At 31.7% G+C, this 27,975-nt stretch overlaps 1 protein-coding gene and 1 pseudogene across 4 annotated transcripts in view; one reads left to right on the top strand and one right to left on the bottom strand.

The window, feature by feature from the left end:
- The window catches only part of Nop60B (dyskerin pseudouridine synthase 1 Nop60B), a 581,533-nt gene that overhangs the window by 101,879 nt on the left and 451,679 nt on the right, over positions 1-27,975 (top strand). The window lies entirely within an intron of this gene.
- On the bottom strand, positions 9,644-10,388 carry LOC145317788 (enhancer of split mbeta protein pseudogene; annotated as a pseudogene). Its single transcript, XR_013879108.1, has one exon. The product of XR_013879108.1 is annotated as an enhancer of split mbeta protein pseudogene (transcript).

Below are 27,975 nucleotides of genomic sequence, written 5' to 3' on the forward strand. Positions count from 1 at the left end.
TTCCAGACAAAGGTCGTGCAATCAAAGGGTTGGCTTTCTTGGGGCTATTAGGGATTACTAGGGGATCCAAAGGGATGAGAAAATGAACAATAAATTGATATATATCCCCAATGATAATAATCATGATTGTCCTATTGTAGATTAAAATTATTGGTTGAAAACCAATCCAAATTCGAAAAAGTATCCAAAGGTTTTGCTCTATCGAATAAGATAAGGATGTTACCAAGCTTTGGGTACCAGTGTAATTTCCCTGAAGGTTGATTCAAGTCCACTCACCATCATAGTAATATTTTCTAACCTTTTATTAAATTCTCCTTACAAGCAAAGCGCAAATAATCAGTCCTAGGAGGTGCGCGAGGCGTCAGTTGTGTTTGCGCGGTCATTAGCCGCAGCGGGAGCGCGGCGCTTAGTGTCCCGCGCTCAGGGACACAGATTTGTGTTATCGCAGACAAAAATAATAGTTCTTTTCTTTGGGGGTAGATTTTTAAAGGAAATTTGAAAGGATGAACATAAAACATGTTTTCAATGACATAAAAATTGGACATTTACAATAAATTTATCTCCCAGCTGATTAAAAACTACAAAAACGCAGCCTGTGTAGCTAAAATCATTAAACAAGTAAAATTTGTAATAATGTAGAGAAAGACATTAACAATAAATTTTATCTTACCCCCAATTAAAAAAGAACAAATATACGTCTTTTGTAGCTTAAAAATTATCAGGCATGTAAGATATTATATTGTAGTTGTAATAAAAATTGCTTTAAAAATGTTTTTTTATATAAAACATTTCCCTATCTTAACGAGGCATCCAGCTACGCGCCGAACAGCGTGTGACCTCTGTAACGCGCATGCTGACCGCCTCCAGGCTAGCGCACACTGACCGCCACAGGCCCCCCTAGCCTAGCCTGACCGACACAGGCCAGCACACGCGGGGCATATACGTGCCGCACATTCTTATGCTCTCCCCATAACAATAGCGCAACAATGGCCGTATTTTGGGTCAAATTATCTCAGATCAAATATTCAAATTTGATTAAACCATTGTTTGAGTCATCCCCCCAAAACAATGGTTCAATAATTAGATAACATTATAAATTGAAGAATGTCATTGTTTTCAAGATCTAGATTCTAATTAAAGTATGCGCTGCGCTATCGCGTCATACCAAAGATGCTAACAATGGAACTGACCTTAAACTAATTTAGGAACAAAACAAGGTCAATTATGTAAAGTTTTAGCGAAAAAAAGGAGTATGTTCATAAGTATCGAAGCAATAAGAAATATATTTTATTTTTATTGCAAAAGAAAATAACTTAATATACAGAAAAAAGGAAAATTTTATTTTAATCTTATATGAACTTTTTTAAAAGTTGCATTCATTATATTAAGTTAAATTATGAGAAATGACAGTAAAACCGACTTATTGGTTAAAGGAACATATTTAAGTTTAAATCAATAGGACAACTTTTTCATTATTTTAAACCTAACTGTAATAGTGACTGTTTGGGAGAAAAGGAGAGGTAGAAAAATAGATTAAAACCACCCGAAGATAGTTATAAACTTACCTGAAAAGTCCAACCAATTAAGAATAGCAATTACTCTAGCTTCAAACAAAATACGGACGAACGGACCGACCCTAATTATAGAAAAGCTTCGCTTTTAAAAATACTACTTTAGGATGTAATGTATGAGTCATAGGTTTCAAATAAAGAGTAGATTTTAATTTCTATAAAAATAGACAGACATATAATTTAATTCTTTTTCATTTTTTGATACTTTTCAACAGTTATAGTAGCGAAACTACTCTATAGATTAGGGGATAAGACAATGGACGATGAATTGACCCGAAATGATGATAAACAGTATAACCCTTTATGTAGATTTGATTATGAAAAAGTTGAAGTTAACAAGAGATATAGTTCTAAAACTTTGGGTACCAGTGTAATTTACAATCCAATGTTCCCTTTCAACCTTCCTATTATAAATATTGAGAGGGCAAAAAACGCCATGGCCCTTTCCCTCCTTGTTTTTAATTTATTATAACTATAGCAAAAATTTTTGAGGGGGTGTAAAAATTATATAGGCATCCCGTCCAAACCATTTTTGGAAATATAACGCAAAATTTCTCAAATATTTTTAACTGTTTTTGCTAACGTTTCTAATTTGTTTTAGAGTAGTGCAGCTACTCTATAACTATAAATGTACGTTTGTCCGTCTTAAATGTAATGGAGAACTGGATTTTCTTGGATATTATTTAAGATACAAAGATCATTTTGTCCGCCGCATCGATAATACTTTAGTTGATATGAATTTCTTTTTATAAATACCCCTGGCGATTATCTACTCTATAACACACCCGGTTCGATATTCTTTAACAAATGTATAAAAAAAGGATGACAACATCCATAAAAGCGAAGCACTGAAACGGTAGGACATACGGACATTAACACTTGTATGGTGTCAGAACTTAATAATCAGAATATAAATGTATAGGAGTCAAAGCCAAATTGTAAGTAAATTTGTTGAAAAACTGATTGATTCAGGATAATGTTTATGAACATACTTACATTTTTAGGACTTGATTATAGAGTTGCTTCGCTTATTCCATTATACTTTGTTGTTCCAGGAATCAATATACCAAAAATCACATCAATCGGATGATTATATCACATAAAAATTTGTTGTTTAAAAAGTAAAAAAATCAACATGTTTAAAATGGACGTACGGACATTTTGGTAATGATTATAGAGTTGCTACGCTTTCTAAATCGCACCTTACTACTACAGTAATCACCATGCAAAGTTTGAAATCGATAGGACAATTTTAACATGCCTAAATTAACGAATAAAAGCTAACTATCTCAGACGGACGTACGGACAGACCGACCCTAATTATAGAAAAGCTTCGCTTTTAAAAACTATAAACTCTATACAGTAAGACAGTTAGAAATCTGAAGGGATGAGACCATGAAGAATAAATTTTATTTAGCCCAATGATGATAAATTACCCCTGCGGTAGATTTAAATAATTTTTGTATTCAACCAATCAAGATTCAATAAAAGTACCCAAAGTTTTTTGACAAACGAGTGAGAGAACATGTTTATAAAACTTTGGGCACCAGTATAATTTACAATCCAATGTACAACACACACAAATTAAACATTTAGTATTGCTAATCAACGACAGACAGACAGACGAACAGACCTACTGAATGACGCTAGTTATATTGTAGCTACACTACTAAAGATATCATACATCACAAAACAAAGATGACACAATTCTTAAAAGCGAAGCAATCATATGTACGAAACTTATAAAATGTAGAGTCAGAACAAATATATCCCAAAATTGATTAAAAAATGATAAATGGACATATTTACATTTTAAGCCTTATTTATAGATATGCTTCACTTATAATATACCCTAAATATAGATAAGCTTTGTTTCTAAAAATATTATATATCATAAAAATGATTCGCTAGACAAAACATTATATCAAATATCTTCCAAAAATATGCACAAAATTTACAATATTTAATTGTTTAATTTTAGCTGTCTAAGAATTAAAAACAATGATTAACAAATCCATTACAAAGGGCACATGAAGAGGTAGGGAGAGTGGAGTTTAGATTTTCAATTTTAGTTTTCTAAAAAAGTAAAATAAAAATGGGAGGGAGGATAATTTTTCTGAGGGGCTATTTCTGTTAGGAGGGTGGTAATACCCTTCCCTAAAATAAACTTTCCCAGGACCTGAGAAGCTATAATGTAAAGGAGAAGAGGGAGGGAGGGGACATATGACTGTAAACTATACTGGTCCCTAACGTTTTTAAGCACCTTCTCTCGATCTTTGGCTTAAATCACGATTGGATCTTAAAATACAACATATTTAAAGAAAAATAATGCAATTTATTCAAATCAGATTTTGGCGGAAAATGAACAAAAACAATTCTATAATTTTACCGGTTTTTTTCTAGATTAGTTTATAGGTATTGTCATAATATTTCATTAAGGCAATTTTTGTAAATTTTGTAAAATGTTAACATTTTATAATTTTCCAATATAAAAGAATAAAGAGTGTTCGTAAATCTGTATGTTTGTCCTTTAATATCTCACTATCAATGATATAATGATTTGGTTCTATTCTTCAAAGAAGCTTAATATTTGTTAAAACAGGTTTTAATTTAGTGGAGGGTAAATCAACTCACTAAAAGGTGGTAATTTGCAACCCCCCCTTATCCCTTGTTTATAGATGTCCTAAGAGGCTAGAGGCGCACGCTATAATATACTATCAAATAAAGTGGTAAGGTTTTATAATCCGTAGCTAAGGATTTCGGCAGTTAATGGTCCGATTTAATTCTACATTTTAGGGAAGCTTCTTAAAGGTCCTGTGATAGTTTCAGGTTGATTTTCTACCCTAGTAGCTAGGGGCGCAGCCTCTAATATTTATAAAATAGAGACATAAATTATTTATGAGAATAAAAGTAAGATCTAAAATCTCCGTTTTTCTTCTTTTAGATTATAATCTTTAAAAAAACATAAAAAGTAGTCATACTCCGACATGTCGACATTTCGGTGTCTTTAAAAAAAAGGACATATTTTTGACTTGGGGGGAGGAGGGGGGGAAGTCAGGCTTTGACTTGTCATTACCATATCTTCATAATAATAGGTAAAATTACCGCATACCGACTATCTCTAAAAAAAATCTACAAAAATCTGCATGTATCTAAGTTTCGGATCAGTGCTGATATCTAAAGATTGGGACTATTCAAAAGTCTCCTAAAGAGTCATATTGGGGGAGGGGTGTTTCGGGGAGGGAGGGTGATTCTTTTAAATAGAATAATGCAAACAGATAATTTATTTCTTGCTTATTAATGAATTTCAAAATTCTATGAACATAATTGCTTATTTTACAGTTTTCCATTATATGCTGTACAATTATTTACTGTTTTTTTTCTTGAAAAAGGCCTCTTAAAGATTGAATTGTTCTTTTTGGTTGAAAGAAAGTTAAGTTAATCATTTCTAAGAATTATCCCAGGACCAAAATAAAGCTGTCCTTAAAAGCAAAGACTGTAAGCCAAGCCGTTTGATAGATCGTAATAAACATACACTTAAAGACAAGTATATATATCCAGCTTTAGAATAGTTTTTAAGAATATCGTTCTCTGACAGAAATATGAATAATGGGTAAAATAGTCATCCTAGGGGCGAAGAGGGGGAGGGTGGTGCGTACATATAGTCAAAATTTTAGATGGGGGGGGGGGGGTAGGAGGTAACACATATACTATCAGAGATCTAATCTTTGATATTGGTTCAAGTCATGCTGAGCATTTTTTACCAGGGAAAAAATATTCATCGGGGGTGGACTTGTAAAACTGTCAAAAAAGATAGTTCCTTCGTTTAGCATATAAATCCATATAAGTAAGGTTAGGTAAGCCTTTGTACTTTGTAGCCTTAAAAGGTTAGACACTGCAGGGCTAGAACTCAGTATATTTTGTGAGCAAATAAATCACCAAAAATAATTTTGTAAAAATATATTTTTACTTGGTTTTTACATTTAAAGTCAACAAATCATTATTTAAGCAAATAATTGGTTTATTTTCATTGTATGGACACTAAAATACCAGAAAAAAGTGAAATAATATGATCAGTGGGAGGGTGAAAATACCATATGAATCTTCTTTAAGACGTATGAAGAAATATATTTGTAATTTTCAAAGTATTTGAAAAGAAGTAGTATTTTTTTACAAAGCAAAGATTTACTTCTGTAAAGTTAATATTTAAGTCTGTTGTTAAAATGTTTATTCCATAACCTCAAAAGGAGTTTTTTATTATTTTTTTATAGAATGTAAGAGCTTTTTTTATAAAAAGAAAGTCAGTTTTGTTAGATTTAAAACTGGCTAAATACAAAGTAGAACAATCTTGATAATCGCTAGACCGATTTGGTTCTTCTTTTTTAGAGAATATACCTAAAGGTCTAAGGGCGGGAGATGAAATTAAACTTTAAATTTTACCCAGAGTTTTATAAACACGTTCTCGGATTCATGGACTTAAACTTTGGGGACTTTTATGAAATCTTGGTTCAAAAAGCACTGTCCATTAATTTTGAATGAATAATTTAGGTGATCAATTTGGGATCTATATCAATTTATCGTCTAATGTCCTATCCCTTAGGATCCCTGATATATAACACCAGTAAAAATTTGCGCAACCTTTAGTTTATTACTTTTATATTAAAAACTTTGCTCTTAATGAGTTCCACAGAGCTTATGATGAATTGGACTAAATCAAATATTTACCCACAAATGATTACTTAAACAAGAATTTCAATAATATTAATATGTATTTAAATTTTTCTTACAATTGAAAAAACAAGTGACAACTTAAAAGCAATTAAAGAGAATTTTCTATTAAAGAATTCTGTTTGTCCTGTGATGGTTTAAAGCTATGTTATTCAGGGGAGGATCCACCCCCCCCCCCCCCAACCCCCTCCAAAAAATCATTGATTCTAAAATTGGCAGTACTTTAGAGGCTTGAGGCGAAGCTAGTAGTTTTTTATATAGAGACAATTTTTTTATTTTCCTTTCCGCGGACAACAAATAAACAACAGGGTCAGAGCTGTCTATTATCAGAATACCTGTCCCTGCCCCTCTCATCTTAATTCAGTCTGCTAAACACATCTTTTATGTGATACACTATTTTTTTTTTGGAGGCTTTATTGATGACTGGGCTAGGGGAATACCACAGGATCTGTGACTTGAGTTATAGGGGCAATACCAAGGTAAGGGACCAGTCGAAAATTATCCTCTGGCGACCCTTGTACCTAACAATGTTAGAGCATTCTGCTCTTAATAAAACTGTCCCTGCCCAGGATCTGTGACTTGAGTTATAGGGGCAATAATAAGGTAAGGGACCAGTCGAAAATTATCCTTAATTCATCCTCTGGCGACCCTTGTACTTAACAGTTTTAGAGCATTCTGCTCTTAATAAAACTGTCCCTGCCCCTCCTTTCTTTATTCAGTCTGCCAATCACACCTTAAATGTGATCCATTATAATCTGAGGAATTAAAATATGACTGAACGAAGGGAATGTCACAGATTGTAAAAATCTTTTTTTATTTAACCAATGTAATTTTGAAATGCTATTCTTTTATATATGTGTACATAAACAATTTTTACCCAACTTGAATATTTTAAATGAGTTTTAAATTAATATTGTTATACTTTAAATGTAATCTTTGTAAGTAAATGATAAAGACAAATAAAGAATCAAATAATAATAATAACAAATAAATTTTACAGTGCAAATTTTTTTGCATTGAATTTCATGATTCTATTTATCAATTTAACCCATAGCTATAAATATAATCAATTTTAGACAAATTAGAAGATTCTATCATGATTTATTAAGTGATTGTAAAAAGTAATGTATCCGTAAGGTTATACTTACAATATTATTAACATTTTTGGTTTTAATGGTTTTAATCCTACAAAGTAGTAAGATTTTAGTATTTGTCCGTTAATACTTCACTAATTATAAGGATGGTTTTGGACTATTTTACTGTTTATCCTTGATTCTAGGAAGGCTTCATATTACTCCTTGAATGGTTTCAGGCTATTCTTTATCCTTAAATAAAAGTAACAGGATCTCTATGTTTTTGTATGTCTGTCTGTACCGAAAGATTTTGCTAGCCGTTAAACCCATATGGTCCTCATATTCAAAGTAGATTCTCATAGGTCTTGGGTTTATAATTATTTTTTTGGAGGATGCCACCAACCCCCTAAGAGAAATCCCCTCTCCCCCCCCCCCTCCCCAAACAAAAAATAAATAAAAATATGCACCCCCAATTTTTTTCTTACTTTTAAAAAAAGAAATAGAAAATTAAAACTATCCGTTACGCTTTACCAGTAAATCCTAAATGCGTAAAAGCTTTGCTTTTTTCTGAGAAAAAAACGGACGGAAATAGCGTCATCTGTGTTTCATAAAGCCTATACATCCGCTATACAATTATTACACAGATTTAGAGACCCAATTGTGGAATAGATTCTCTATAATAAAATTATTTAGAATGATTGAAACAGGGGATAAAGTGGTTAAAATGTCGATGACAATTAAAGTGATAAATCCTAATATTATTTCTGTTTGTCCCGAAAGATCTCGTTAACCACTGTAAGGTTTTTTTTACTCATTTAGGGGAAAGTAAACCGCCCTAGAAAAATATTCCATCCATCTAAATAATAAGGTTGTTGGGTGACCACGTCCCCTCCCAGAAATTTTGGAATATGCCTAACTTAAAAGATCTCTAATAGGAAGGCTTCAGTTAAATTAAAAAATAGAATACCATAAAACCATTCTAGGAACTATGTAAAGCTTACTTGAAATGGAGAACTCATTAGGTTCAGTAATTCAAAATCTTCAGCTACAACAAAAACTTTACTACTTTTTACTTTTTAAAAAGATACATATACACCACAAGCAGCCAAGACACCTAACGAAATTAAGCCTTCGGTAGATCAAAATTATTGGCTTAAAAGTATGGACCACATTGCAAGTTTGGAACTAACAAATCAAAATTCAAGAAAAGTACCCAAAGTTTTCGATCTTTTGAATAAAAACTTAACCAGTGTAATTTACCAATATACTATAGATTCTATGAGCTAGTGTTTGCGCTCTCCGTTACTATAACTTTTTTTTATATATTGACATCCGGTGTAAAGGGTTTAGTATAAATAGATGGATAAATCATAATAATTACAAGGATACAAAATATTAAAAGGCGTTCCCATGGGGTGTTAGCCACAACACCTCCCCTCCCCTCCCTTGCAATAAATAAATACGATTATGATGTTAGCAACTGTTATTTTAACCTTAAAAATGCTTAATGTTTCTCTGTGTGTATTTTATAAGATCTCTCTAACCACTAAATTTATTAAAACTGGTCCTGGACAGGTTTAATGCTATATTCATATGAAGAAGCAACTCATTATGTAATGTGAACCCAAAAACCGCTTTTATTTTTTTTATTGATATAGAGTAGAACAATGACTTTCTTTCCGTCCGGATGCAGCTTAAGATCTCGTTAACAGTAGTCCCGATTAGGCTCTACTTAAACGGTCACTCCCCCTTATGACACACCCCTCCCCAATATTCATCCGCACGTTTTAGCAATCAACCCTTTATATCTTTGAAAATCACACAACCTATCCTGTCTAAACCATATATAACTATCTTCTGCAAAATCTAAATTAACCCTACAATATCATTTTGTATGTCATATTAGTAATTTATCAAATCGTATTATAGACAGCTTTCCGTGGATATAAAAATGAAATATTATAAGATTTAAATCTTCTTTTGTTATTTCTATCTACTTGTACGTCTGACCAATTTTACGTCTCTTATAAAGTTTAAAATATCAACCAAATTTCTAGTCAATTTCTTTAGTCATAATTTGACTTTTAATTATACGTAACAAGCTTTTTAATTTCTAATTAATGAGTATGGTCGTCCTTTGATTTAACCTTTCAATCTATCAGATTTCTTTGATTTAAATTATTAAAATAAATAATAAACACAGTAAATTATAGTGTTAAGAATTTTTTATTCAATATTCTTATTTTTGTACTAGAGATGAGAAAACAATAATAAATATAATATAATTTTACTACAATATGATATCACAGATATATGGGAGGAAGACAGTGGATTTTAAAATTTAGTTGGTTCTGGATCGCAGGATTTAGAACGGTCTCCAGACTGGGGACAGCTGTCCAGGTTCAGACTTGATGGAGGGGCTGATCTGTAGCAAGCCCTGCGGGGATGGTAGGCTGGCTGGTGACAGGGAGGGAGATGAGGAGTATCCACAGTCTGAGCCAGATGGGGATCCAGGTACTCTAACTCTGAGGGGGCTAACCCTGCAGGTTTCAATTGTGTTGAGCTTGTGTCCAAGGTGTGACATGAGGTTAGAACCAACTTTAACATCGACTCCTGTGGCCGCCAGGCATTTGCTTACTTCTGTAGCACAGGCTGTGTATCCAGCATGGAATCTGTCCAGGTCTAGTCCAGGATTCTGCGCCAGCATTTGCTGTCTCTTCAACTTTCTCAGATGTCTCACTGTCAGCTCCAATACATCAGCTTTCTCCAGTTTAGAGATGCTCTCACCCTCAGCCTGCAGAGCATAAACCATCAGATCTTTCAGCTCATCCAGGCAATTATTGATGCGAGCACGACGCTTGCGCTCCAACAAGGGTTTCATCACTTTTCTGTACTGATCTGTACGAGACATGGGTTCTTCATTTTCGAAGCTTTCCAAGTATTTAACTTTCATGACTGGTGCCATGTTTATAATGTTTGTGTTTATAATAAGAAGATGTGTATGCTTTGATAGCAAGGGTTAAACTGATGGCTTTCTCTGGGATATGGTTGTATTTATACCGGGACAGCCGGCCGTGCCGCGCCAACAACCACAACGGAATACTCTCCGTCCACGCGCACAGAGCGCACTTGACGCGTGCCGTGCCAGTACGGCACTCTGCCCAGACAGCCCGTGACGCGCCCGTGCCGGGTCGGGGAATACAAACCGTGGGATAGATTTTGAAATAGTTTAGGGGCATATTAAACTATCAAGTTTCTTGATCAAATTATGATAATGTGATTTAGGGGGCAGATGTATATAATTTACATATGTTTATTAGCAGGTCACTTGGGCTACTGTTGACTTACAATTATTTGATAACAATAAAATAAATAAATATAACAAATTAAGCTTATTTGCAATATGTAAGGATAAATAAACCTTTTTTAGTTTATTTTAATTATATTCAAAAGAAATCGACATACTTCATAATATAAAGCAATACTATAGGAAAATAATATATAAAATTTCAAAATTAGGTAGCTATGAAAGCTTATTTTTGTAGCCGGACAAAATGTCTCCGAAAATCATAAAAATGAGGGATTATCCATCTCTTTTTAGGGGTTTTCTTTCCCACTTCGCCTTTCATCTCACTGATTTTTATGACGTCACATGGCTGATTTTTGGGAAACTTTGTCCAGATACATAGAGGTTTTGCTCTTAGCTTTAAATGCATCTTCTATGTTGAATTGAAATGGATTAAAACCTGACCAGGATCTAAGTCAAGCTTCCTTGAAATTTGAATTGAGAACTTGTTGGATTTTGTAGTCTTATCGGGAAACATAAAAAAAAAACATTTCTTTTTTTTATCTTTTATAGGCTCTATAAAGTGGACGAACTTTTTAGTAATATAGAATTGCTATACTCTTAAAGACTGCCAAAATTTTCTCCATGCAAAGTTTATACTTAATAGGATGATTCTAACATTTAATTGTTACAATTACATACATTCAACCCTTTGATTGCATGACAATTTCTGAAAGTCCTATATGATAATTATCATTGTCTTTTCATGGGCTAAGGCATTCTAATCATTCAAAACACGCATCTGACATTACAGCAGTACATACAATTATTAACATCTTTATGATGACGCGATTTATGCTGGGTTTCGAACCCGTCAACTATAACGGACGTATATGTATGTTTAGTGGGAAATAAAGGCAGCTAAAAACCCAATTTTATATAAAGCCAATATTAAGCCAAGACTATGGAATGCTAATTGGTATCTATCTATTATCCATCTAGTATATGCTTGTATCTATCTATCTGTATATTGTAAAACTCTGAGAACAGTAGGCAGGTGCAACTCAAATTATGACCTCACCCTTTCATTGGGGCGTGGGTTGTTGGGTGGAGGGGGGGGGGTTGATAAGCAAGCAAGGGGTTAAAATGGGCACTCAGAGTCATATAGGTTGAAGGGGAAGGGGGTATTAAGTAAATTGTTGAAAATAAGGGGGGGTATGGTGGTTTTATGCCTAAATGTCAATTGATGTTTACATCATGGGGGGAAAACTTTTAGGGGGGCGGAGCGCCCATATTTTATGAAGGGGGGGGGGGGAGGTTATGATAACATTAGCAAAGAATGAATTGTTTCTGTCTGGAAATTATTCTCAGAGATTTGAAGGTAAAATTTAAGGGAAATGGGGAGGGGATTTGTTTTTTTAATGGGGGGGGGGGAGGCGTTGGGTGACACTTGTCTAAATTATCCCCCTGATACTAATCAAATCAAACGACAATAAATCCCATTAAAAAATTGTCTTCTGCCTTTCGCTCCCATCATTGCAAAGATTATCTACGGTAAGAGGCCTCCCCTAGCAATGAGGGGAGGTAGGGGCCAGTAAAATGGCCTTAAACAACCCCTGGACCTATTTGAAAGATGTAGAAATGTAGAACGTATTCGGTACCGTTAATGGCAAGAACTTAACGTATAGGTAAATAGCCTACTGTGTTAACGAATAACTAGTGACTTCGCCCCCAGCATCTATGGACTGTGTAAATAGGGGTAGGTAAGGACAGAAAATAGCCTTAAACCATCCAGGAACTGCCCTAAAATCCAGAACTGAATTGAAATCTTAAGCTTCAGACAAAAGAAAACCTTACTAGCTTCCTATAATAATATTAAACAGAGTAGCTACTTAATCAGGAGCGTGACAAGTATTAACCCTGTAGGGCATGCATTATAAGGCATTAATAGTACAATACATAGTTTGCCCAAACAAAGTCATTCTAAAGACGTTAAAAACTGTCAATTTTAAATAATAAACATTATATGAAAGCCTTGGCTTATAAAAGGTGCTATTTTTAGTACTCTGCAAAGACTAGGCCTGCTAAATATTATTCTAAAGTGTATTATAACATTGTCCTTTTGACCTTAAACATTCAAAGTAAGTTTATTGTATATTTACTTGCATATAGGGCATATCTAATCAAAGGAGTAAAAAATAAATATGGGGGGGGGGGAAATATCCGAAAACCAACCCCAAGCATAAATATGAAACTTAAAAACCTTAAATCATGAAGACTTATAAACTTTCTTTATAAAGTAGAACTCAATCAGTTCAAAAGTTATTGGAATCTTAAGCTTAAGACATAAAAATATTATACTTATAGTATGATAGGATACGCTACGATCTTGCAAGCAAAGCAACTCTTCAATTTTATACAGAAATAGTAATTAATGCTACCAAATCAATTAATATATGTATATTTGTAATAGGTAAAGAAAACACTTGAAATTGGTAATAATTGTTACAAGTAAAGCTACTCAATACCCAAATGTAATAATAATATTTTTTCTCGTAGTCATTCGAATCCGGTGGATAGGAACCGGGTTTTATCCATACGAAAAAACTATGTCTAGCATCGTATTATATCCAGCTTTCTACGAATATAATTGTACTTTCTATATCCGCGGAAAGCTGTTTATATTACGATGCGAGAAATAACTAATTTAGAATTTAAGTTAATATGCATAATTGAACTGATCAGTTTGTATAAAACTTTATTGTTCTTTTTTCTATCTTAAAAAGGGGATAGCTTAGCATTGCTACGCTACAATGGACATTGGACGTATTTTTTTTGCTATTTTGAGCATCTTTGATATTAATAGTTGATATTTCTAACATGTACTAAAAGAACGGTTTAAGAGACTAAAATAAAAATTAAAAACAATAAAAATGTAAAATTTTAACGAATATTCAATATTTTGCAATTTGGTGATGATACCCACCAAAAATGTACTATGTTGTCATATTTATTTTGATTCATTAATTATAATGGATTATAATATTATATGTTATACCATAATTGGAACTCTATAATTCAGCCAAAAATACCTTTAGTAAATGTCTAATGAAACTTGATTTAATTAATAAATATATTTTATTAAAAAAACACAAACCTTTTTTTTAATAAAAATAAATAACACAAATAATTGGTTGTTTATTACCTACTATTAAAGATGATAATAGTCATAACCACAGTAAAAGTAACCCTAAACCACCAAATATTAGCGGGTTTACTTTGGAAAGCAAAGCTATTCTTTAATTTAAGTTATACGTATGTCTATCATTTCAGATTTAGGCCAATGAGGTATGGGACATTTGTAATTATTATCTGGTTCCCAAAGTTTTACGTTCTATCAGCCATTGAGTGAAAAACTTTGGGTACTTTTATTAATCTTCATTTTTTGTTCTAACTATTAGTTTCCTAACTTTTTAACATACAATTTTAATTACATTTTGGTAAATATCATAAGGGCTGTACAGTAACTTATCGTCCATTGTCTTATCTCTTAAGATTTCTAGATTTAGGCACAGTAAAATTGTCCGATAATAGTAAAACTTTGTATATTACTTTTATTGTCGCATGATTATTACTTAAAATTTTGAGACAATACATTTTGTTTTTAACAAGAAGGAAATTTGGAGACTGTTGTGTTTTTTTTCTAGTGCAACATCCCTGGGTGGGAGGGGACATTGGATTGTTTTTTACACTTGTCCTCAAAGTTTTTTAATAACATTTTCTTATTCGTTGGCTTTTATTAAACTTTGATTGGTTTGTTCATAAAGTTGAGTGTCCAAACGTTTCAACCACTAATTATAAATGTAGAAGGGGCAATTTAGAATATCACTATTGGGGATGTAGATCAGTTTATCGGCAATTGTCTTATCCTTAGAGATCCCTGTGTCGGCGGCCATTTAAAAAAGATAATTTCTGGCAAACAATCCAATTAAGTGATGTGAGCGCGGCGCAACCTCTTGTCGGTCATGTGAGCACGGCGGCGCGCTCTGTCTTGCTTGTCGCGCGGTAGCGGTCAGATTGGACAATAGGGGGTAAAACAATAAGAGACACCAAGACATTTATTAACATCAGGGATAAAGGAATAGAATAATATGTTAAAAAATAATTTAGAATTATACAGAATTCTAGAAAGCTAATAGTCGATAAATTGACGTATATTATGATTGACAAAATTAACCCTTCTTTAGGTTATAATTATTAGTGGAAAAATTTTGGCATTAACCAAAAAATCTTTAATGAAAGTACCCAAAGTTACTTAATAAGAAAATGTATTTTTAAAACTTTGGGTACCAGTGTACTTGACAGTCCTTTGTCACCTCAATTTCTGGGAGGGAAAGGACAAAAGCAGAGAAATCCTATTTGAATGTACATTAAAAATCATAAAGTAAATTCTGCGCTGATTAGACATAACAAAAAGCTATTGAAATTACCAGAAGATAATAAATAATCTATTTTCCCTAATTTTTTTGGACAGATTTCTGTATATTTTGTTTCGTAGGGAGAAAATAGACTAAAACCATTTTAGGACTTAAATAAAACAAAACATTTTGAACCCTATGTAAACTATCCTTAGAATTAAAATTTCAATCGGTTCAGTGGTCAAGAGATTTTAACAGACAAACAAAAAACCTTACTACTTTATGCAATAGTATTGACTTATTCCTAGAATAATTAGAATAATAAGTTAATTTGCCGAAGCCCTAACCCAAGCAAAATCTCTTACATTAATTACCTTTAATTCAATTGGTTATTTGGCGGTCTTTTTCAAAATCTTGTTTGATGCTATAATTTTGATATATTATTCGGGCGCTTTCCACCCTAATTGTCAAAGGGACAAAAATACAAAAATAATGCATAATTAAAACAATTATGTGATTAGTGGGGGGGGGGGGGGGAGGGAGGTGGGGGATGCTATTATTTAATTTTAGTGTCTTTGTCGGGGGGCGCTAGTTTTGTCTTAATAATTTTTAATTTCTCCGAATTAAGGGATGTTGGATTGAGATATCTTTTAAATTACCGACATTTATTCCCTGTTAAATGAGTTAAATGAGTTATATGATTGACTTTTAATTACAAGGTTTATGTCGAAAAAATGACATTTTTAAATTGATAAATTCACTAATTGAAAAAGTCTTTGATAGTTCTTAGTTTTTTATTGAAATATTTTTCGGTGGACATTGCACCCTCTTCAGTCTAAATGACATAAATCATATAAATTCAATTTACATATTAAAAGATAAGTAAAAATAAATTTGTAGAACTATAAAAGCAGGAAATGTTGTTAAATTAAGAAAATAATATGTTAAATTGGTTCTTGTCAAAACAGTTGACAATATATCGATTTGCCATTTCAAAGATTTATCTTGAATGTATGGCTATGATAAAAGTGGTTGTGATTGACAAAATATCCACATACTAAAGGTCTAATTATAATATAACTCCAAACATGTATGTTAACACATAAACGACAAAAAATTGTTTACTGGGAGCTAATTTGCTTTTTAAACTTAGACATTGTTATATCTAATTGAAGTCGTCATAATTGACAATATTAAATTACTGTTTAAAAGCTTGTTTTCCCAATATCTAAGTCGAACTCTTGTCATTATTTATACTAGAAACCAGAAGCTACCATTTAGAATATTTATTCTAATAATGCCATAACATATTTATTTTTATGTCGACATAATAATAAAACCCAAGCTTAACAAAATAATGATTATGAATTAGAAATAGTGCCCACTGCATGCTGACCATTAAGAAATCTTAATTTTAAAGTATAAAGGGTTGTAAATCACTTGATTGAATTGTTCTATCAAGATTATAATTTACGTAATTGGCTTTAAAAATAGTAAAAGTAAAAGAATAGAGGGGGCACGAGCTATAGGTAACTCTATCCACTGGATGGGGCCCTGTGCCGACTTTCAATTGGTTCTTTGAATATCAGCCAATAGCGTCATAAATCTAAACACAGCCAAGTCGCTATAAAAGAGCAAAAATCAATTTGCTAGCGGGCGATAAAGGTAATCTATACTTATAAATTTATTTAAAAGACAAATATATTCATAACATAAAAAGCAGATCTTCTATACGAGATCAAATAAGAGATTTTTACTATCAAGAAAAAAGTTGTCTGTAGGAGTAAGATCTTGTAAACAGCTGAGAATACATTCTACCTACCTTTATAAACCCCACCAAAAAAAATTACGTCAAGTATTTATATGTTCGTTATTAGAATAATTTTCGAGCGGATGGGTAGTATCGATACACCCCATAAAATTATAATTTAGAATCCATGTATTCCCTTTTTTCACCCACCCAAAGTTTACATTTTCCTGGCAAAAGCCTGTGCACGACAATAATTAGAATATTGTATAATAATTAGGGTCAGAAAACGTACCAAAATATGTTAGCTATATATATCTTTAAATTATCCCACTCTTCCCCCCCCCAAAAAAAAAATATTAAGGGGGGGATCCAATGGACTTTTTAAGGAATTTTACGCTAGACCTAGTCGGACAGACGAACACATCCAAAGTGTAGAAAAGCTTCACAATAATCAATATTAATCTCATTATTAAATTGAATAAAAAACCAATAATAATCAATCAAAAAATAAACACACCATTTATGGAAGATGTCAGTTTATTCAAATATAATGTTGATTGCAACTCACAAAAAGACCTGTGTTTTATATAGCAAAATATGAAAACAAGGAAGAATAGTAAAATCAATTTTTGGAATGTATATTATATGCAACAAATTTTTTGAAGAAATCAAACAATTTAATTATTTTTTTTTCGTTATCAAAATACGTCAATAAACAAAACAGTATGGACGTGTGGACATACTTTCAAACGTTCCTAATTATAATACATTATGGGGAATTGGAAACATTTACTTAAAAACCAATTCGGTTATACCAAAATCATTTTAAAATTTTAACAACTAAATTGATAGAACTAAATCTACACTAATCTACAAAATAGCAATAGCTCCGCGATAATGTGTAAACATCAAGTTTGATTATTAGTTTTAATGTTATAAAATTCAGCAGAATAACATTAAAATCATATCCATGGAAAGACTGTTAATATGTCAATATCACTGTAATACGGGCACATTTTACTCCCAATAGATATATTACTCTAAAGGGTCAAAAAGACACAATAATACGTCTATCTTGAAAAGGATTTTATACAAGATAATAATGATTATTATCTACATTTTTTATTTAATCCCAAAATATTGCTATGAAATAATTATCCAAGCATACTTTATCATAAGAAAATCAACATTTTTTTAAAATGAAAGAAAATGATAACCGCCAATACTTCATACTAACATGTGTACATTTTCTAAGCATTAATATGGTCGGATTGTTGTTACACTATTGGCTAAATTAAAATTAATCATTTATACCTTTTATATCTATTGCTTTCTATAATGTCCCTAATAACCACCTGATGCTTTTCAATTGTTTGTTTTTCAGCATACAGTCCCTCATTTTCTTTTATATTGATCATTAAGATTTCTGGAATGGCTATTTATTTAAACTATTTTTGCCAAAGAAGCTTTTTAAAATGGTCTTATATGTCACAACTTTATATTTACCAAATCAAAGTATCTTGATAAATGATAAATACATACCAAATGATGATAAACAAAGTTATCCCTTCAGTTGATTAAAGTTATTGGTTTAAAAGTTTGGGTACTACTAGTTTGGAAACAACATATCAAATTTCAATAAAAGTGCCCAACAGATAAGATTACAAGGGTTTAAAAACTTTGGGTACCAGTGTAATAAATGCAAAAATAGTGTCCTTTTAATATCATTATTTAATTGTAAATAAAGTTTCTTATTCAAATCAATTTTAATGCTTCTAAAAATATATAATATTATGTTATTTAGTGTGATAACGTTGATGAGAATTTTATATAATAGCAAACTATTATAGTTTAACTAAATACAACTTTATAATTATAATGATAGAAAAAATTATACATCTGGATAGTAAAATGACACTAATAAATTGAACCAATCATTCAAAATTTAGAAAAGTACAAAAAGTTTTTGAGCCAACGTGGTTGGATGTAATTTACAGCCCAATGTCCCCTCACCTCTTTCAAACTTAAAGGTTTTATTTTTTTTGGAATGGTAGAACACCCCCCCCCCCCAAAAAAAAAAATATATAATGAAGGGAGTGTTCCAATTTCAATGATTAATCTTCTAATCAATAATAAAGAGGTTGCATAATAAAATTGAAGTTAACTCTTGTAGGGATTCAATATTATTAATAAAAATAAGATAGTAGTTCTCTCTTATTGGGTGTGTTTTATTATTGCTTTTGGTTATGAAAATGGTAGAATCTTTTGGTTATTTTTTACTAAAATTAATAGGTAGTAATTGATTGTAGTTTTAATTTTCTTAAATTTTTAAAAATTTTAAAAACAATAATTCTGAATACTTGTATATGAATTTATCCACCTCCCTTTATCCCTTTTTACTAGGGGCGAAGCTTCTAGTAAATATAAAACAGGGAATGTTTGTTTTCAAAATATCTATTCCCATCTCGAACTATGAATGACAATTTCATTGAATAAATATTGATGCATTAATAAAGGCCTTTTTATTTTCAAGGATATATGGATAGGGCAATGAAAGATTGATAATATTCTTCTAAATTTTCCAAAAATGTGCTTTAATTCAATTTAGATAGGTAAATACTATGGCAAATGTTTTGAGGGAAGATTAATTTATCTCCAATTGTCTTATTCCTGCGTCCCTGTAGGTTTATGAAAATAATACAGGTCCATTGTGGACAATTGTTGCCAGTTATAAAAAAATAAGACTGCTAATAGTTTCTTTTAAGAAGCGTAGCACTTTTATAATTCACTTTGTCTGTCAGTTAGTCTGTAAAAGTGTTTTCATAGTAGTTCAGCTACATGAAAAATTATGAATAGCATCGTAATACAGACAGTTTTTACGAATATCAAAATAAAAATCATAAAGTTAAAACCAGTTCTGTTGCCCGAGTCTTTCTGATCCTCGGGGCTAATAAAACTGTTAAAAATATCATGATTTTTTATTTTAATATCCACGAATGGCTGTCAATAATATTATTTGATAAATAAAAAAAACTGTTTTTCAATTTTATTTGCTGTGTTACTTATTAACGTTAATATCCTTGTTTTTCTGAATGAAATGCAGCTGCAAAAAAAACTTGCTCAGAATGAGAGGCTCGAACCATTGTCCACACAGTAAACAAGAGGCTGTATTATTTATATTATTATTTATAGGGCTGGGCACGAACCATTGTCCCCAACGGGAACAATGGATTATTGAATATGGACAATAAGTATTTGTTCTGCCCACTGCACTGGTGGGAGGGAGGGGTGTTTTGGTAAACAGTTTAATAAATAGTTAAAATGGACCTTTAACTGTAATATTGACATTTGACTTGATATCTAAAGTTCTACAAAACTTTTGGTAGATGTATTATACCTTGATTTGTTAGTTTAGACTAGTACTGTCCAAACTTGTCAACTATAGCTGATAATCTTAATCTACTGAATGGATAATTTTGTTTGTCATCATTTTATCAACATTAATTTTTCGTCCATTGTCTTGAGATCTTGTTATAGAAATTATATTTCTAAATACCCTTTTCTAAACTTGAAGTTTAAATGCATTAAAAGTATTTTCTTTTAGTGACTTAAATGATCGAGAAAAAAGGCATCGTTACAAAATGTATCGAAGCCACTTTTCAAATTTCATCTAAAAATATTTAATTTCTTAGTTTTTTTGTGCTGAGTTTTTAAATTCAAACTTATGACATTTAAACCAGACTTATACATTAAATACAATATCTAGACTGTTATTTTAAACATTGAATTAATAATCGAAAAGTTTATCATATTGTAAATAAATAGTTCTATGGTATAGATGTATTGTATTCATAGATAACTACCTCCCTCCCCTTTTCAATGATCTTTTTCGTCTGCTACCAAATCATTTTCTGCTATTTGGCTGTGTTAATATTAAGCGACACCACTGGTTGATTTTCAATAACCCTAATGAGGGTCGGCACAAGGACACTGCGATGGGGAGATACAGTTATTTGACACCTTCCCCCTCTAGTGTTTTTCTATATTGTTAGATAAGATTTTCTTACTTTAACAAGACTGGTACCCAGATTAATTGACTTATCCCATTACATAAAGCAATAAGGTTTGTCCGTTCAGACCTGCCTAACCTCTGAACCGATTGAGTTCTTCACTTTAGGGAAACTTTACATGTTTTTTTTATTCTTAGATTGTGTCTTTTGGGAAGGTTAAGGCTATTTTTTACACTCCCTCCTTTAGATGCTAGGGATAAAACAGATATTAATAGCATTATATTTAACAAAATAATTTACATAATAACTTCTAAATATAACTTTTTTATTAAGTAAACGCCTATAAAACTATAAAAGAAATTGCGCTTAAATTATAATCCAACAAGAATGAAAACATCCATAAAAAAGAAGTTTGACAAGCGAACATTAATTCTTGTTGCGCCCCTAGCTTATATAGCCTTTGTATTCGGTGGAAGGACAGAAAAACTAAAAATGCCTAAAACTATCATGTAAATTAAATATAATAAAAAATAGCCTAAACCATTCTAGGACCTATGCGAAGCTACCCCTAAATTGAGAACATTATGAGATAAAAAAAACTTGCTACTTTATACAGGATAACAATAATAACATAATTGGATAACGTAAAGGGTACTAGCTAAAAAATTGTCACGCTCATAAAATCTGTTTAAAATTCACATTCACATTAAGATTAATATCAAATACCTAAATATATCTAGTAAAATATTAAATTGAACATAATGACCGTCAGATATACTTATTTTTCCAAAAATATTCATAACATAATTCCAGAAGACCTTTCTAATGCCCATATTTAATGGACGGTTGTACGGACGGACATGCTTAGATTATTTGATTGCTACGCTTTAAAAAACAAAATAGCCATTTATTGTGTAAACGCCTATAAAACTATAAACGCTATTGCGCCAAGATAATATGACAATAAATACTTGAAAAAGAAAATAAATCCTTCTTTTAGAGTTAGGTTAACAAGGACAGTTTTGTCCATTTATATTCTTTCAGTGAGTTATAACCAGGAATCTTTAGGGATAAGACAATGGACGATAATTTGGTGTACATAGCCAATAATGATAAATAAAGCTGTGGAATGAAATAATTGGTTGAAATGTTTAAAAACTGCTAGTTTGAACCAACCAATCAAGAGTTGATAAAAAGTCCCCATATTAGTTACTAACCCCACAAATGAGAAAATGTGTTTATAAAACTTTGGGTACCATGATAATTAACAGTCCAATGTCCCCATTCGCTTCTTGCTAACTACTTTCATAACTCAGTCACTAAAAGACGGACAACTAAGGTGTAAAGTAGCTACGCTACTACTAAAGTGGGCTCCTCCTTATCGCTAATCCTAATCTAAAGACGTATTCCGGTCAAATAGCCAGATTCAAGGTTGTTTCTTAAAAATTGCAAAAATAATAATAATGACAAGCTAGAAATAACCGAATAATATCCACAGGAAAAGATACGGTTCTTAGCTATACTATGTAACCATTTATAGCATCGTATTTAATACATTTCTCCACTAATTTTAAAAGAAAAATCATAAGAGTAAAACCAGTTTTGTTAGCATGAGCCTCTGGTCCCTCAGAGCTAACAAAAGTGATTTTAAACTTTTAATTTCTCATTTTAATAACCGTAGAAAGCTGTCTATAAAACGATGGATAAATAACTATTACTTGCTGATATATTCCCCGTCTATTGTTGGTGTCAGGCGTCTAACATTGCAGCAGTATGTACCAATTTAATTTTTTATGAAGTTTAGACCTAGACTCGAACCTATTACAACAGGTAACACTTTGCGATAATGTCTTAAATTAGTAAAAACGTAGAAACACCTTTAATCCTAGCTGTTGTTAAGGAGCGGTCAGCCTATTGTGTACATGCCATATCATATCAGCTTGCTAAGATTATAAGCTCCTCAAAAGTCAAGTCAATTGTTGAGTTCTGAGTTTTCTTATCTTTTAATCCTTACTTTCCTCTCTTTTATACTAGTGACTTCGGTCCCTAGCATCTAGGGGCTCTTATTTGAAGGTGAGGGAGCATAAGACCACTCCATAAGTTTATTAACAGAATCGCCTAAAACCATCTCCTAACAAAAGTAAAGCTTCCTTAAAGCAGAGAACTCAGTGGTTAGAGAAATCTTAACGACCAGACAAAAAAACTTACTATTTATATAATTATTCTTAAAGCGAAGCTAATCTACGAGTCATTGTGTCCGTCTGTCTGTATGGCTAGGAGGATATATTCTTGTTTGCTATTAAAGATAGAAGCATCAACTCCATAATTCTAATAAAATGGTAACACAAACATTATGAAAAACAAAATCTATGAAATAAATTATGAAAAGTCTACAAATAAAATATCTTTTTTATAAAACTTTTGGTACCAGTTTTATTTACAGTCCAATGTCCCATCCCTCTCTGAATTGATAGATTAAACAATAAGACAAAATCCAGAAGTCAGATGTCCTCAAATAGTTGAGGATTTAAAGCAGGGAGAAATGGAATGGTAAAAAGTATTACAAAATAAAAGCTTTTCTATATTTGTGGTTTGTCCGTCCGACTATAAAAGATTGTTAATTTAGGCATGTTGAAATCGTCTCATTGATAATAAACATTGCATGATGATTCCCTGTACAGTTAGACATAATTATAAGGAATTTCTAATATTAAAAGCGTTTATACGTTTCCACAATTTACAATTTCCCTCATAAGTTTGAACCATTTTGTAAAAACACATTATTATTACGTCGTTTTAGGAAAGTGTTCTTGGCTGACATATTATCAACAATATAACGCTATTCTTATAATAATCATAAGTTGATTTACTTATCCCTCCATCCTAAGCTTGTCACTACAAATTTTTAGTCCAATGATTTACAATTGATATAAATAGAGAACGACAAGAAATTATTTCATATTTTAGATAACCATTCGATTATAGATTATACCCACTCCATCCCCCCGCCCCCCCCCCCACCCAATAGAGTAAAGAGGCTAATGGTATTGGAATTTTATATAGTATTTTAGTTAGTATGTTTTTCAACCTATTTAAAAAAAAATACACTATTCTAAGACATGAAAATATATTTCGATTTGAAATTTTATAGAGAGCGAAGCATATTATAAAATAGAATAAAACCATCCCAAGACTTGAATTTAAAAACAAAATATCCTAAAACCATAGTAGGACCTATATAAAGCTTTCCTAAAATGAATAACTTGATCGATTCAGACGTCAGTTAGATCTTAAACGACAAACAAACAAAAAACTTACTACTTTATATAAAAGGATAATATTTTTTTACTTTAGTTAAGGAAATTTTTTTTTTTTAGATGGGGGGGGGGGGCCCGGGGTATGGATAACCCCTCCCCTCTTTCTTTATTTCTACTATCATTCTTTCTTTCTTCTAATCTAAAGCTGGATTATCTAGAGAAGAAAGAGAAATATTTGACTTCAAGGGCCATTTTATTTTATATCTTTTGTCCAAGGGTTTTATTTTTCTTAACTTCCGCCCTTTTGACCCCTCATCTGCCCTTGGCACAAGGGAAGGGATATTTATTCTGTAGAGAATTGTTTGGCATCAACTTTTTCCTTTCAAATAATGATAAGATAATGGATGATAAGTTAATACTAACCCATGATTATGAGAAATATAACTAACCCTTCTGTAGATTAGAATTATTTGTGGAAAAGTTTAGAACTATTTATTGTTTTGAACCAAACTACAAGATAAAAAAAGTACTGAAAATTTTTATGCCAAAAATGGGATATTTTTTTTAAAACTTTGGGTACCAGTATGACAAGTCCAATGGTCTTTTCCCTCCTGGTTATTGTCTAAAAATGGTATTGTCTAAATAATATTTATGTTTTTTATTAAAGAAAAAATAAAAGACAAAATATTTCATCTTTATGTTTCTATGTATATCTCTGTCTATGGAAATCTAAACCCACCCCAAAAAAAACCTTAAAATACCATATTTCATTGTATGTGATAAAAGACTGACTTCTTTTAAATTTTAGTTAGTGGCTGCGCCATTAGAAACTATAACACCATAATTAGTTTTGATGTCAGCTAAGACCACTTTTGTAAAATATCATATGGTCGACATAACCATCAAAATTACACGTCGACAAAACGCTTTCAGTGGATACTAATGTCATTGATTACAACTTTTTAAATTACTAGCGGCTTCGCCCCTAGCCTCTAGGGGCTTTGCCCCAAGAGGTGATAAAAAATTAATATTTATTGTTTTTAGTGAGAGAATGTTGCTATTCTTTCATTCAAAATAAATGCTGGAATAAAAAATGAAAATAAAAAGGGCAGCCTGTATCAGAGCAAAATAAGAAATAAGGGATGATTTTTTTGTTTTTGGGGGGGTTGGGGGTGTCCCACCCCCCAAGAAAATAGCTTAAAACCACCACAGGACCAATAGGTATATACCCTGAAGAGTAGAATCCAATCGGTTCAGTGGTTACCGAGATCTTAAGGGACAGGCAGACGGACAGACGGACAGAAATCAAGCTACTTTGTATTATAGATATATTATATAAACCTATAAAGTTAGTTTTTCTAAAAAAAACATGGTCGACACATATCAATCAATATATAAGAGATCCTGACTGATATAATATCGACACATCGACAATATATTGACACTAAAACTACATACACTATTTTTTATAGTGTTATAGAGTAGCTTCGCTACTAAAAAATGTAAAATATTTTACCATATTAAAAAAATCAATTTAAATTGGTAAAATAACACCAAATGACTCTTAACCCTAAAATCACCCCCCCCCCAACCAACCAATAAAAAAATTTGAAGGGTATTACGTGTTAAGCCACATAAGAGCATTCCTTCGGTGGAATTTTTGTCATTTGGCAACATTAGTAAAGTTGGTGACATATACCATGTAGACCCTAAATGTACGGAAGTTTTAAAAGTATAAGAATGATAAATAACCAACCAATAAAATACTTCTTCTAAAATTTTAATTAGTATTTTTTTTTAATTCTTTGTTCTATACATTTTATTAAAAACTCGAGAAAACCCTAGCGCACAAAATGTACACTGTACAAAATCGAACCCTTAATTTGTCTGTCATCGTAAAGCCCTGTTAAAAAATGGATGTACACTAAAAAGGGTAATGATGAACAGAAACAAAAGAGGGCGAATTCCTTTGCACGCTGTTGTATACAAATCTATCTTCAAATTAGGTAATCTATGACACAAGATTGAAATTACCATGTATCTTACGGGATAAGACAATGAACGATAAATTGACATATATCCCTAATTATTATAAACAAAAATACCACTTGTGAGGAAGGTAGATTGTACCAAATAATCAATATTCAAACAAAATTTCCCTTAGTTTTTTTTTATGGCAACGAGTAAGAGAGCGTGTTTTAAAAGCTTTGGGTACCAGAATATTCAACAGTTTACTGTCCGATAGACAAAGTTTTAAAATAATGTTTTCTCATTTGCTGGCTAATCATTTTAGGGGAATTAATTTAATTCATTTTTATGTCCAAACATTTTAACCACTAATTGTAATCTACAGGAGGGGTAATTTTGTGTATCATAATTAGGGATTTGCATAAAGTTATCGGCCATTGTCTTATCCATTTAGTTCCCTGCCAAGGTACCCTACAAACCAATCATTTATCAAATATAACTCCAAATCTATATTTTAAAAACACAAATTAAAAGGATATTAAACCCCTAAAATTGATGTAATTTACTCAACTTCGATCATAAAAACAAGGATGACAACTTCCAAATGGTAGAAGATTAAATCAAGATACTTCATATCCCATAAAATAAACTATTTAGGCTTTTTGTCTGATGCTTAAGATCTCGGACAATGCTTCTACTTTTTATTGAAGCTTTATAGGGGTCTTGGGATGGTTTCAGGCTATTTTCCTCCCTTGATTCTAGCGGCGCAAAAACTATTAAGTGATAAAGTATCTTTAATTCAAATTTACCTACAAAAAATTAAATTATTTGTATGTATATCTTATATTATATGATTTACAGATGTAACCCAATTTTAGAAAAGCTTTGCTTTTAGAACAGAAATGTTTGAAATAAAAGACCCAAAAGGAATTTCTATGTCCCCTTTCCGCCCCTAAAATGTGCGCCCTAAAAATACCATAAAAAAGGCAGATACCTCTACTATCAACATGAATAAAAGTGTAATTATAGAAAAAAGCTCATTTCCCCTCTGCGATCAGGGATTTTGGATAGGTAACTAGAAGATAAACTTTCTCTATAATAATAAATGTAAGTCAATACTTATTATTACTTTAGATGGTCAATTATACACAATAATCCGCCAACTTCTAAAAAGAAACTTCTAGGAGACGAATTTTTGTATTTAATCTTATATGATTTAGTCCCAAAATACAACCAATTTAGGGTCGGATTGTTCTTACACTGTTTCTATTGGTCAAATATAGGGATGGGTTTTCATGAGTATTTCCAAGTCATCACATTGAAACTTAAATTACTTTTTAAAAGTATATATTTTTCTTCCATTATCTTATCCCAATACCCCTGATTTCCAATACATATTATACAATACCAATATAGTATAGGTGTAGAAAAAGTGTTCCTTCAAAAAGAATAAAATTTGATTGAAAAAAGACAGGATGTCTGTCTGTTTGTTTGTACTAAAAGCTTTTAATAACAGCTTTACTGATTTCCTTTACCATCAAACGTCATGAAGGCCCTAGTAAGGTTTAAATATATTTTTTACTTTTATAAAACATATATCAAATTGTTAAAAGAACAGTTTTGTTTATAAGAAGAGCAGCAAAAATACATTTAATTAAACTAGTTGCTTCGGCCCTAGCCTCTAGAGGAGGTCTGAGGAGGTAAGGAGCCCAAAAACTACCAAAGACATTAAAAAAGCTTCACCAAAATGTACTATCAATTTGAACCAAATATTCACGATATTATAAGTGCACCCTGGAATTGGGCTTTGAATTCTGATCTTGCAGGTGCAAACACCCTAAAAAGGTTCCTGCACACAAAAATTCACCCCTGCACACACACACATTAAAAAGGACCATACACATACAAACACCT

Source organism: Acartia tonsa, chromosome 4, assembly GCF_053477335.1.
Source record: "Acartia tonsa isolate MP-2025a chromosome 4, ASM5347733v1, whole genome shotgun sequence".
NCBI lineage: Eukaryota > Metazoa > Arthropoda > Copepoda > Calanoida > Acartiidae > Acartia > Acartia tonsa.